The sequence below is a fragment of the Octodon degus genome, unplaced genomic scaffold (genome assembly GCF_000260255.1).
Source record: "Octodon degus isolate 3935 unplaced genomic scaffold, OctDeg1.0 scaffold00246, whole genome shotgun sequence".
Taxonomy (NCBI): Eukaryota; Metazoa; Chordata; class Mammalia; order Rodentia; family Octodontidae; genus Octodon; species Octodon degus.
In genome coordinates this window covers 1,663,908-1,674,753 of record NW_004524822.1, presented here as the reverse complement: position 1 = coordinate 1,674,753, position 10,846 = coordinate 1,663,908, and the positions used below count along the sequence as shown (strand labels likewise).

General features: G+C 42.3%; 1 protein-coding gene across 1 annotated transcript in view; it reads right to left on the bottom strand.

Annotated features, from left to right (window-relative positions):
- Positions 1 to 9,990, bottom strand: part of Esr1 (estrogen receptor 1) — a 435,477-nt gene extending 425,487 nt beyond the window's left edge. The window contains exon 1 of the mRNA XM_023706239.1: positions 9,805 to 9,990. The gene's annotated coding sequence lies outside the window, so the exon portion shown is untranslated. The remainder of the gene's footprint in view (positions 1 to 9,804) is intronic.
- Between the last annotated feature and the right edge of the window lie 856 nt (positions 9,991 to 10,846).

Genomic DNA, 10,846 nt, shown 5'->3' with positions numbered 1-10,846 from the left:
GAAGAAGAAGAAGAAGAAGAAGAAGAAGAAGAAGAAGAAGAAGAAGAAGAAGAAGAAGAAGAAGAAGAAGAGGAAGAAGAAGAGGAAGAAGAAGACCCTGGATTAATTGTTCCTAAAGTGCCTATTATGACTATAAATGGACAAGATGTAATACAGTAGTAAGACAAATTTGTTCTACTTCTTAGCATTCAGTCCAATATTTCAGGAGTTATTAGAATTAGAAGAAAAAGAGAAAAGAATTAACAAGTACACACTGACAGATTTACAGAGAGCAGTAGATGGATAGCTACATGTTAAGACAGGGAAACTTCTGCTCAAAGTAATGTATAGTTTCCATGTCAAACAGAAGAAAAAAACATCACACTCATTCCAAGACTTTGGTCTTTTTTTTTTTTTTTTCATTTATGTATTTGGTACAGGTTCTCACTACATAGATCAGACTCACAGTGGTCCTCCTGTTTTCAGCCTCCCCAGTGCTGCGATTACAGGAGTGCGCCACCACACCTGGACTCTGTCTCCAGGTTAGCATGCCACGTGGGTGGGGCCGGCACAGCATGTGGGACTGGGGATCGAGCCCTGGTGTCTGATCAAACCCTGGTTCCTGAGCTTGCCAAAGCAGGTGCTTAGACTGCTGAGCCATCTCCCCAGCCCTCTTACTTATTTTTTTTAACCAAAAGTAATTCAAGTAGTGGGCTTCTATACTTTTCTCTTATGTTCTACTAAAAGATACAGACATCGCCATCGCCACATGAGAAAATGGGAAATCTGTGAGCACAACAAAACTTTCAATGGAAAATTCATAAGCATATACTGTAGAGGAGAAAAGAAACCTAATTAAATGTAATATCCTACGATAAATGGGATGATAAAAGAACCCTCCCCACTTCACATCAGATTATGTGGGCATCCTCCACCCCTCCAGCCCATTAATCTCAAATAGTGACATTTAGTGCCTGGAAAGACTCAGCATTCATGTCACAGATTACCATGTAAATACATAGAAATTTTGCACACTAATACAGCAACCTGGCAATGAACTGCCTTGGTGTTTTTTTACTCTAGCCTTTTAGTCTAGGATTAAATAACTACTTGGAGAAGAAACTGGCTATTAGTCAGTAAATATGGACGGTGGGACACTGACCAAATTTTAAGACCTGTGACCCTCACTCTTTGTCCTATTTTCAGTCCACTTTTTCCCTCCACAGCGACTTTCTGATTATCTGGCTTGGCAATCTCCACTGCCCACTTCAGATAATTACTCAACTCTCCACTTGGCTTCTTCTGGGTAAGCTTGACCTAAGAGAATGGTTGAAGAAAGGGCCAGCATTTTCCTTTGATCTCTTAGAAGGCAGGATTCTATTATATAATCCACCATAAATCCTTGTAGCCAGATTGCCATTAACTTTCAAACTTACCAGAATATGACACTCCTACTTGATTCATCATGGATTCTGACATCTTTTAATATGAACTCAGTATTTGTGTGTCGGTAATAAGCATTTTTCTTCATTGCCTTCTCAATAGTTTAAGGACTTTCTTGATTAATTTTTTCTCTTCTGTAATCTTAATCTTCCTATGCCAAATGTTCTGACTGGCTATCTGTCCCTACAGTTTAAATTCACAGATGTTTCGTTGTGGCCACAGCAAATAGCTCTCCTCTGAGAATAAGTCTGAAAAATAAAACTAGCAATAAATTTAGAACTAAGGAACTGGATAATGAAGTCAAGTGCAGCCCATTTTCATTATTCTTTTGTAGATTTACAAACTTATCTGGCATACCCAATTCTTTAGCTTCAGTGGTGGTGGGTTCTAGGAATACCACCGACCAATTAAAGCCTTGGCAAGTCCCAAAGCCTCTTGGTAGTGAAATAAATTCTCTCCTCTACTGAACATATTACCATGGCTGCTGACAAGGAGAAAATTGGCACATTTAAATTTTACTGCAATTCCAAGAGCTGAGGGAGGAGTGAAATGGACAGAATCCAGATGGTAGGGATAAAGTGAAACTGGAGCTCTGTGTAGTCTGAACACAAATAATCTGTGAACTATCCTGAATGATTAATACTCAACTAAATACTGTTTGTGCAACATGAATGCCACAGTAAGCAGACTTCTGCTTCTGGCTTCTCCTTTCCTAGAAAACATTTTTTCTATGAATATTTTTTCTTAAAAACTAGGCTTGAACTACCTATTCATTTGAATAAGCTACCCAGCTACCAGCAGTAATATCATTCCCACTGAAGAGTTGGATGTCACCTGCTCCCTGTACTCTTTGCTTGAAACACAAAGGCTAGACGTTCACCACCACATAATACTCTCAGAAGCACAGCATGAGCACTGGAAATTTATTGTTACTAAAATTAAAATTATTAAATGTACTTGGCCTTTTCTTCCAATCCCTACCACAAAAAATCCTGGACTTTTTTCTTCTTGCAATTGTCTCCCCTTCTACCTCCCGTTAGAAGAAAAGAAAGGAAGAGAGAAAGCACAATCTTACTCCGTCTTTCTACCCTCAAATCACAGGATTCAACTCCGCATTGCCATAGTGTAAAGCATTTTGAGAGAGAAAAGAGTTATCAGTCCTCTGAAAAGAGTCCTGAATCGATGCAGCGAGGGCCGTCTGTCTTTCACTCCCAGCCAGAAAACTATGGGTTTTATTGTGCTTAGGATAGTATCTCAACTGTCTGATCCACATGAAGGCTGCTTCAGACGTGAACTACAGAATCACACAGTGGTATAGACAGAGGCCACCCGTCCCCCAGCCCACTACCTTCATTCACTTCAGGAAAGAAATATGAGATCAAATGTCAAGGATGTGCTTTGCCAATGATGAGCCCCCTTTTAATAACTACACACAAATTTTAATAACCTTAATCACAGTCTAATAGACACATGAGCTATTTTCTTATAAATCTATATCCTGTTCAGATAAACTAATTTTATTATTAAAAATATTCTGAGTAAATACTACTTTATTCGAGATGTGTTTCTTTCCAAGCTTCTACCACATAGTGTTCAACGCATCACTAGGATAACCTTTGGCAGATATCAGGTGGTGGTTAGACCCATTTTAGGGTTGGGAAGACTGAGCAGGAATCTTGTGTACTAAGCACATCAGTGACAGAATAATATCTTCTGACTTCCATCCCACTTCTTTGTCCACTAGTCATTTTTGAAACAAACTCTTCTTTATGAACTACGCATCTGAGGAAATTTGCGAAAGTGTTCAGATTAAATCATTCAATTTAAATAAATAGTTCACTTCTCTTAAACTATTCTGGTCACCTCCAAATTAATGCACTTGTTCTTCTGAAAACTTCAATCTGCACATTATTTTCTTAAAATTAAGGTGCGATTTCATTCCTACACCAAGATCTCCAATGCCTATACTGTGAAGCTCCTTAAAATGACACTGAACTCTCCATTCTCAAGTTGTCCCCCACCACCTGTACACACTTGTTATCTGCATGTCTGTCAAACCAGCTAAGGGTTCCATAAGGCCCCTTACCCTGTCTTTGGTTTATACTGTTCCTTTTCTTCTCATTTCCCAGAGAAACACTGTCAAACCAAGGTGGGCAGTCACTTCCTGCCCAGCAACACCTGGACCCACCAGAAATATCTTCCTCTGCTATGCCCCCATGCCATGGAGCTCACTGCTGTCACAGCATTCTACTGTAGTCTATTACTTGGCACTATAATGCAAAGCACATTATAGTTATTATCATATTACTTGATGTTATGATGTAAAGTATATTATAGTTACTGTGTAATCACTACATATCATACTACGTGCATAACTGACCCTACCCAGTTGAGAATTCTAGAGATTGAAGAATGTATCAAGCTCAATTGAACACAATTTGAACCCAACATCACCTTAGGTACCTATCAACATACCAAGCTTGAGGGTACAAATCTCCACAAAACCTCATCACCACTCCTGAGGAACCTGGATGCTGGTTGGGAACTCAGTCTCCAAGACAGAGCTTAATGAATACAGTAAGGCTTATAATTATTGCTCATTCCTAAATACAATTCAAAAAAATGTAATAATGTGGGACAAACTGATTAAGTAAACTTAACCTCTAAATATTCTTAGTAAACTCAATGCAAGGTAGGATTTTTCATACTTACTGAAAAAAGAAAAAAATTATACCTGTATTTGCCACATATTTTTAAAGAATATTAAATGGGTTATTATATATGATGCATTCATCTTTATTAAGTCTTTCTTTTTGTGTATTTAGTACAGAGTCTGCAGGGTCTCACTACACAGATCGGACTCATAGTGATCCTCCTGTTTTCAGCCTTCCAAGCTCTGGGATTATAGGCACACAACACCACGCCTAGTCACAATCGCTGTCTCAGCCAGCCCAGGGGTATGGGGCCGGCACTGCACACCAGGGATCGAATCCAGGTCTCTGCATCTGCCTAAGCAGGCTCTTTAATCCGCTGAGCTGTCTGGCCAGTCCAAGTCTCTACCTTTATACAATTTTAAGAAAATGCAGTGTTTTTTGGGTGGGTTTTTTTTTTTTTAATGTATTTGGTGCAAGGTCTCACTAAGCAGCTCAGACTCATAGTGATCCTCCTGTTTTCAGCCTCCCCAGAGCTGGGATTAGAGGGGTGTACCACCACACCCAGAAGCGTCGGCAGGCTTAGCACACCTGGACGTGGGGCTAGTGCAGCATGAAGCACCAGGATCGAACCCTGGTCTCTGTGCTTCCCCAAGCAGGTGCTTAATCCGCTGAGCTATCTCACTGGCCAAGAAAATGAATCTTGATGAATGACTGACTGTAATAAAAAGCTAGAGTACCACTGACAATTGCTGTCTGTCAGACAAACTCAAAATTTCTTGTGGATTTCTTGGTGTCTTTATCAAAATTCTGAAAGGACATATCCCAACGAGATGTTGCGTATGAACAGCAGGACGAGGAAGTGCCTCAGAAACTCAGCTCATCCATCTGTAGGTCTGCGATGGGCTCTTCTGAACCAGCCTGGGCAGCAAGTACATTGAGGGAGCTTCATGGCCGGCCACTTAACGAGAAAACAACTGAGTGAGATCTGCGGGCCAAGAAGCAGTGAAAGCCCAGCGCAGACGCCTGCCCCCAGTGAAGAAGAGCAGGAACCACAGGACAAAGGCTTAGCAAGTCCACTCACACTTGGAAAGCACTCCAGGCTTGTCGTTGTCTCATTGCGGCCTGCTTCTTCCTGCTTGTGATTGGCAGTAACCACAAAGGGCCTGGGTGTTGTCGTCAAGGCACCAAGAAAAGAACAGCTGGAAGATTGTGCCCCACTCACATCCCTTCTTAGCAGGAAGCACCAAAGAACTGAGAGTTGGTGATAGCTTTCAACGTGAGACTAAGGCCAAGTTCAGCTGCTGAAGACTGTGGGGAACACGACGGAGGACCAGTTGTACAGCCAGGAAGAGCCTTCACGGTTTGACTCCAGAGTGCTCCTAGAGCCTGTCTTCTTCAGATAAATTACAAAGGACATGCCAGGGTGACGATTATCACCATCCTTCCAAAATTCCCCTCATCCACCCACCCACCAGCTCACTTCGAACTTGTCACGTGGTGGGGGCTGCCACACTCTGCACAGTCAGCTCTTGGGAGACACAAAACAACCCACTTCTCATAGCCAGTTTCTAGTGCCACACCCAGGCTACCCTCGCTCACTTTTGTAACAAGAGCTTACAAGACACTCAGCAATAATGTATGCATTCCATACAACAACTGAATTCTTTCAAAGTGGATTATTTTTCACCGAGTTCCCTTACAGACACTATTTGATTTAAGCCTCATCAATAACCACAAAACTTCTGTAAGTCACATGTTATTATTCCCACTTCACAGATAAATACACTGAGGCTGCCAGAGGGTGTAGTATTTCCCATGAGTTCAACCTGCTTCTCCAAAGCAAAGTTCCTACAGGTCCAAAACTTCAGGAATAAACATTATAGCAAAGTCATGACTGAGGATAGGAACTTCAGAACTAGATGACGTCATTTTCCAGGCCTAGGGCTGTCATCTATGAAGCTATATAATGCGGAACACATCGCGCCACTTTGTGTGTATGTGTGTGTATTTAGTACGGAGCATACAGGTTCTATAGAGTCTCACTATGTAGATCAGACTCATAGTGATCTGCCTATTTTCAGATTCTCAAGAGCTGGGATTACAAGTGCACGCCACCATGCCCCATCTTCATCGCTGTCTCAGCGTGCCCTGGGGGCAGGGCCAGCATGGCTTGTGGTGCCAGGGATCTAACCCATGGCCCATGCACTTTGCCAAGACTTTGGTTTCATCATTTGTACAATAAGAATCCTGTTTATGATCTGCAGTTGATGTAAGGATTACGCATGATAATACCTAGAAAATAATCACGCAAAATAAGAGTTCTACAAAGGCTAAGTGCTAATGTAACTGCAGTTATTGCTATCTCAGGGGCATTACGTATACGTGGGCCAGTGATAGTCTTCACTGTCACAATGAATTAGAAACTTAACACCAATCTATGCATACATGGACTAATTGTTCTGTCCAACAACAAAGAAAAATGCTTTCCATTTGGCAGGGTTGGGGATTGAACCCAGCCTCTCATACAGGTTAGTGTGTGCCTTACCATTGAGCTACACTCCAACCCCTCAAAATACTTATGGTGTAAAACCAATTGTGAAGCATTCGTAACCAGTTTTTGCTATGCTTTTCCTGGCAAGATTTCCCTTGTGACCTTTCTCAGCACATAGGAATGTGACAACCCTTGTAGGTACAAAGGAGACGAGTTACAGGAAAGACACTGGAAGTTGCTGGGGATTCTCCCTCAACATCTGGTACTTTTTACAAAAGTGCCAACGTCTCAGCAGGTGGATTGCTCAATGGGCTGCTCCTCTTTTCTCTTCCAGGGCAAGGCCCCAGGTACCATTGCACTGACATGCACTCCAGATACGGTGCTGATCTTGGGTTCTCTTCATGTTCCAACCATCGCTTATTGAGCATGAGGCAGTGTAGTAGGCTAAGCATGAGAACAACACCTCATAAAGTTCCTAACACTTTCAAACACTTGCTTAATATACCTGCATTTGTTTAATACTTACCAGCAATCTAATGAGTGGTATAATCTGATTTTGTCCATATGACTCAATCCGGTGGTTACTCTTGGTACCGCTGCTTTGCAGATCAGAAATCCTAGATCAGAGGCAAAATAACATGCCTGCATTGCACTGCTAGAAAGGGGTGGAAGTTGAGGCCCGGAGTAAGTTGTCTCCCGTGGATCTGCATCTGTCTCCTCACTAAGGAGTTTTCAGCAATGAAAACCCTGAGGAGAGGTACAAGCTTTCTAGCAAAACTTTTTTAGGGGTACAAGACTCTTCAACATGTAAAGGAGTGACAGGCTTTCAGGAAAAAAAAATTGTATGCTCCATATAACCATGAAACTCCCTCATGGGCTAGTAGTCCAGGAGAAATCTGCAGGATGCTATCCAGAAGGCAGACTCGGCATCATCACTGCCTTCAGCAAAAGCCCCTTGTAAGCCCCTTCCATTTTTTTTTTTTTTTTTTTTTTTTTTTTTTTTTTTTTTTTTTTTTTTTGTGGAACCAGGGATTGAACTCAGATCCTTGCGTTTGCCAGTCAAGCGCTTATCCTACTGAGCCATCTCCCTGGCCCTAGCCCCTTCCATTTAAAAGAGCACATTTGGAGACTCTGGAGCAGGTAGAGAGGGACTTCCCAGCTGATGTTTCTTTCTTCAGGATAAGCGACAGAGACCCCCTCAGTAAATGTGGATAGGCCGGACCAGGTTGCAGCTGTCATCCAAGAAGCCCACCCTGCGAGGTTGTCCAGTTAGCATGATGGCCTTGTCATAGCGCGGCAGTTTTTCTCTTGCCCAGTTTTTCTTGCAACCATTCTGTGACCCACAGAACAGAGTTGTTGCTATTCAGAGCAACCAAAGCTGAAACACCAGGCCTCAGCCCAGGCTGTAGCTCTAAGCACTGTACTCACTAAATACAAATGCTGAGACAGACTTGACAGATAACCAGTTAGCAGGCACCCACCAGATGGATTTCATTTTTTGGGGTTTGTTTTTTTTTTTTTTGGTTGGTTTTTTTTTTTTTTTTTTTTTTTTTTGGTACTGGGAATTGAACTCAGGGCCTCACATTCGTCAGGCAGGCACTGTGACACTGAGCAACATCCCCGGCCCCACCTAGTATATTTCTACTGCATGGTAGCTTAGAGTGAGTGTTCAGAAGAAGGTAGAAAATAGCTAGCTCAGAATCCTAGGCTGTACAACACAGTTCATTGAAACATAAAGATTTTGTTCTCACTGTAAGTTTAAGACACATGAATTTTTTCTTTGCTTGACTGTCACCAGCAATAAAACAACTATTTCTTGGTATCTAAGGAAAATATCCTGCTAGTAAATGTAATCCTTGTAGTAAGGTAGCCCTTGTATTTATTTTCAAAAATCTGCACTTTTTCATACCATGTCTCTGACATGTATGTTATTATTTTTAATTTCTCTGAAAATCTAGCAGCCTCCACAGTGTTGTCTGCAGTGTCCGTGGTCTTCTATCCTATGTCCCAAGACCTAGTGAATATTTTTCACGAGATATTAACAAACCTGAAGCTAATATTTGCTTTTGAAAAACAGGAAGAATTTTTTTTAAGTAAAAATAGACTGCGAACTCCAAAGCTCAGAAGTTCCTCTCCTACTGAATTTCTTGTGACTGCACATTTTAAGATTTAGCTCAAAAGCCTTGTACCTGGAACTTCTGAGTTCTAGCTGTCTGCCTGTGTCACACGAAATCAGAGGCGTTTCCCAGGAACCTCATCCCTGAAGGTAGCCTGTGAGGCTGTTCAATCCGACCTGAAAAGCCTTAAAAAGCTGGCACCTTAGGAAGAGAATCGCTCCCATGAGCACAAATCCCGACTAAGCCCAACCCTTAATGAAGTAACCTTTCCAAAAAATTATTTTAATCATGTTGCCTTCTATGGACACGCCAAAGAGAACAAAAACTGCTTAGCTTCTTGAGCAAGCAAGAAACTGACAACTTAACAAACGTTTCCTGAAATGGGCGGCATTCCTCTGACCAAAATGAAAGTATCCTGCCCTGCCTTTGTGTGACAACTGCGTCACTGCAGGGATCCCCCACTCCATCTGGGGTACAGTCCCTACTGTGCACATGGCCCTGCTGCAAAGTCCCCAGTAGTTCTCCTCCGAGAGAGAAAACCAGGACAGCAGGAGTCAAAAGAATTTTCCTAAAATCATGGGAAATTTCAAGACACGATGTCCTGTTTTTGGATTGCTAGACCTCATAGCTTTTCAGAAAACTTGTCGGCTCCTGGGAAATATGGCCTATTCAGATTGCTTAGTTCACTTACATAAGTTATGGCCCCAAAGATTAAGAAAAGAGGTAGTATTCAAGCTCGTTCAAGATCAGTCTGATTACAAACTTCTGAAATTCCGACACATTTCAGCCCTAGTGTCTCATGGCTGGAACTGGATCCAATAAATATACGTTATCTGGGGCAGGCAGGCAGCCTGTCGGGGCTGTGCTAGCAGGGTCGACGTGTTGCCCTCTGACTCAGCGGAGCCTTGTTCCCAAAGTGAATTTCCCCTGGACCGAGTTTAGACTGAACGTGTTAGCGTCGTGGTCGTACTTGCAGCCACTCTGCAAAATATCCCTGGAGCAGTGAAAGAAAAATGACCATGTTTCAGCAGGGAAGGTAAGCTCTGAGGTTCTAGCCTGCTTGTATACGGTAGCACATTACAGCAAAAAGAAATTGAGAAGAAGAAATAGGAGTACCTACTTGAGGAGAAGAAAGACCCTCAGAGACTGTCTTCTTGGGCTAGAGAGGGCAGGAGAAGGGCATGAACCTTTGCTGCCCGTCAGAGAGCTGGTGAGCTTGGAGCCTGCATTTTCAGTTTTGGTTGAAGCCGTTCCGAGGCTGTTGTGACCATGAAATTAGGAAATGCAGATGTTCAAAACTAAAGTACTAGCACCACCGTTTGACTGGGATTGGAAAATCTCCTTCGAATAATAGAGGAGGGGGTGACCCTCCCTGCTCCAACAGGCCTTCTTCAAACTTTTTTTAGCACTTCTGTTATGTAGATGTTTTTCAAGAGCCAGTCGTGTGTCAGTCTCCCCAAATTCTTTTATATAATCCAACCCATTTTCTCTTAACTTAGGATAAAGCTCAGAGTCTAGACAGGCATGTCCAATGGTGGTGGTAAGGGGGGTACTAATAAAGCCTTCATTTAGTAGGTAAACTTTGTTGTCTGAAATCAGCTACAGCTCAAAGCAGGGGGAGGGTGTCTCTTGTCTGTAAATTTCTGTTGAAGGCACTGACTGTGCCGCCTGGTTAGTTAGGATCGGAAGCTGGGTAACCTGCACCGGTCTGGCTTCTCTGCCTCTGGTGTCCTTCTGTCATAGAATAAAGCACTAGGGAATTCCTGTAACCACTTACAAGCTTCTGGGATTTTTGTTTGGGAATTTTTATTTGGTTTATGCATGGGGTGCGTGTGTGTGTGTGTGTGTGTGTGTGTGTGTGTGTTGTTTCTTTTTCCTAAGATAAACACAAACACACTAAAATAGAAAATCAGCTTTAAAATAATTTGGGGAGGTACAGTGGATGGATTCCCTGAGTCATAGCCGTGCTAGTAAAATCCTTTACCTCCAGACATCCAAATTTTTTCAATAATATTGAAATTTCAATAACATAAAATCTGCTGTGTGATATTTATGTATCAGGTGCTTTAAAAATATTGAAAAGTACATTAGGTGTTTGGACTCCACCCACCTGAGCAAGGCTGGCTCTCTGGAGGCAGGAGAAGGAGAACCGGGGAGGAGAG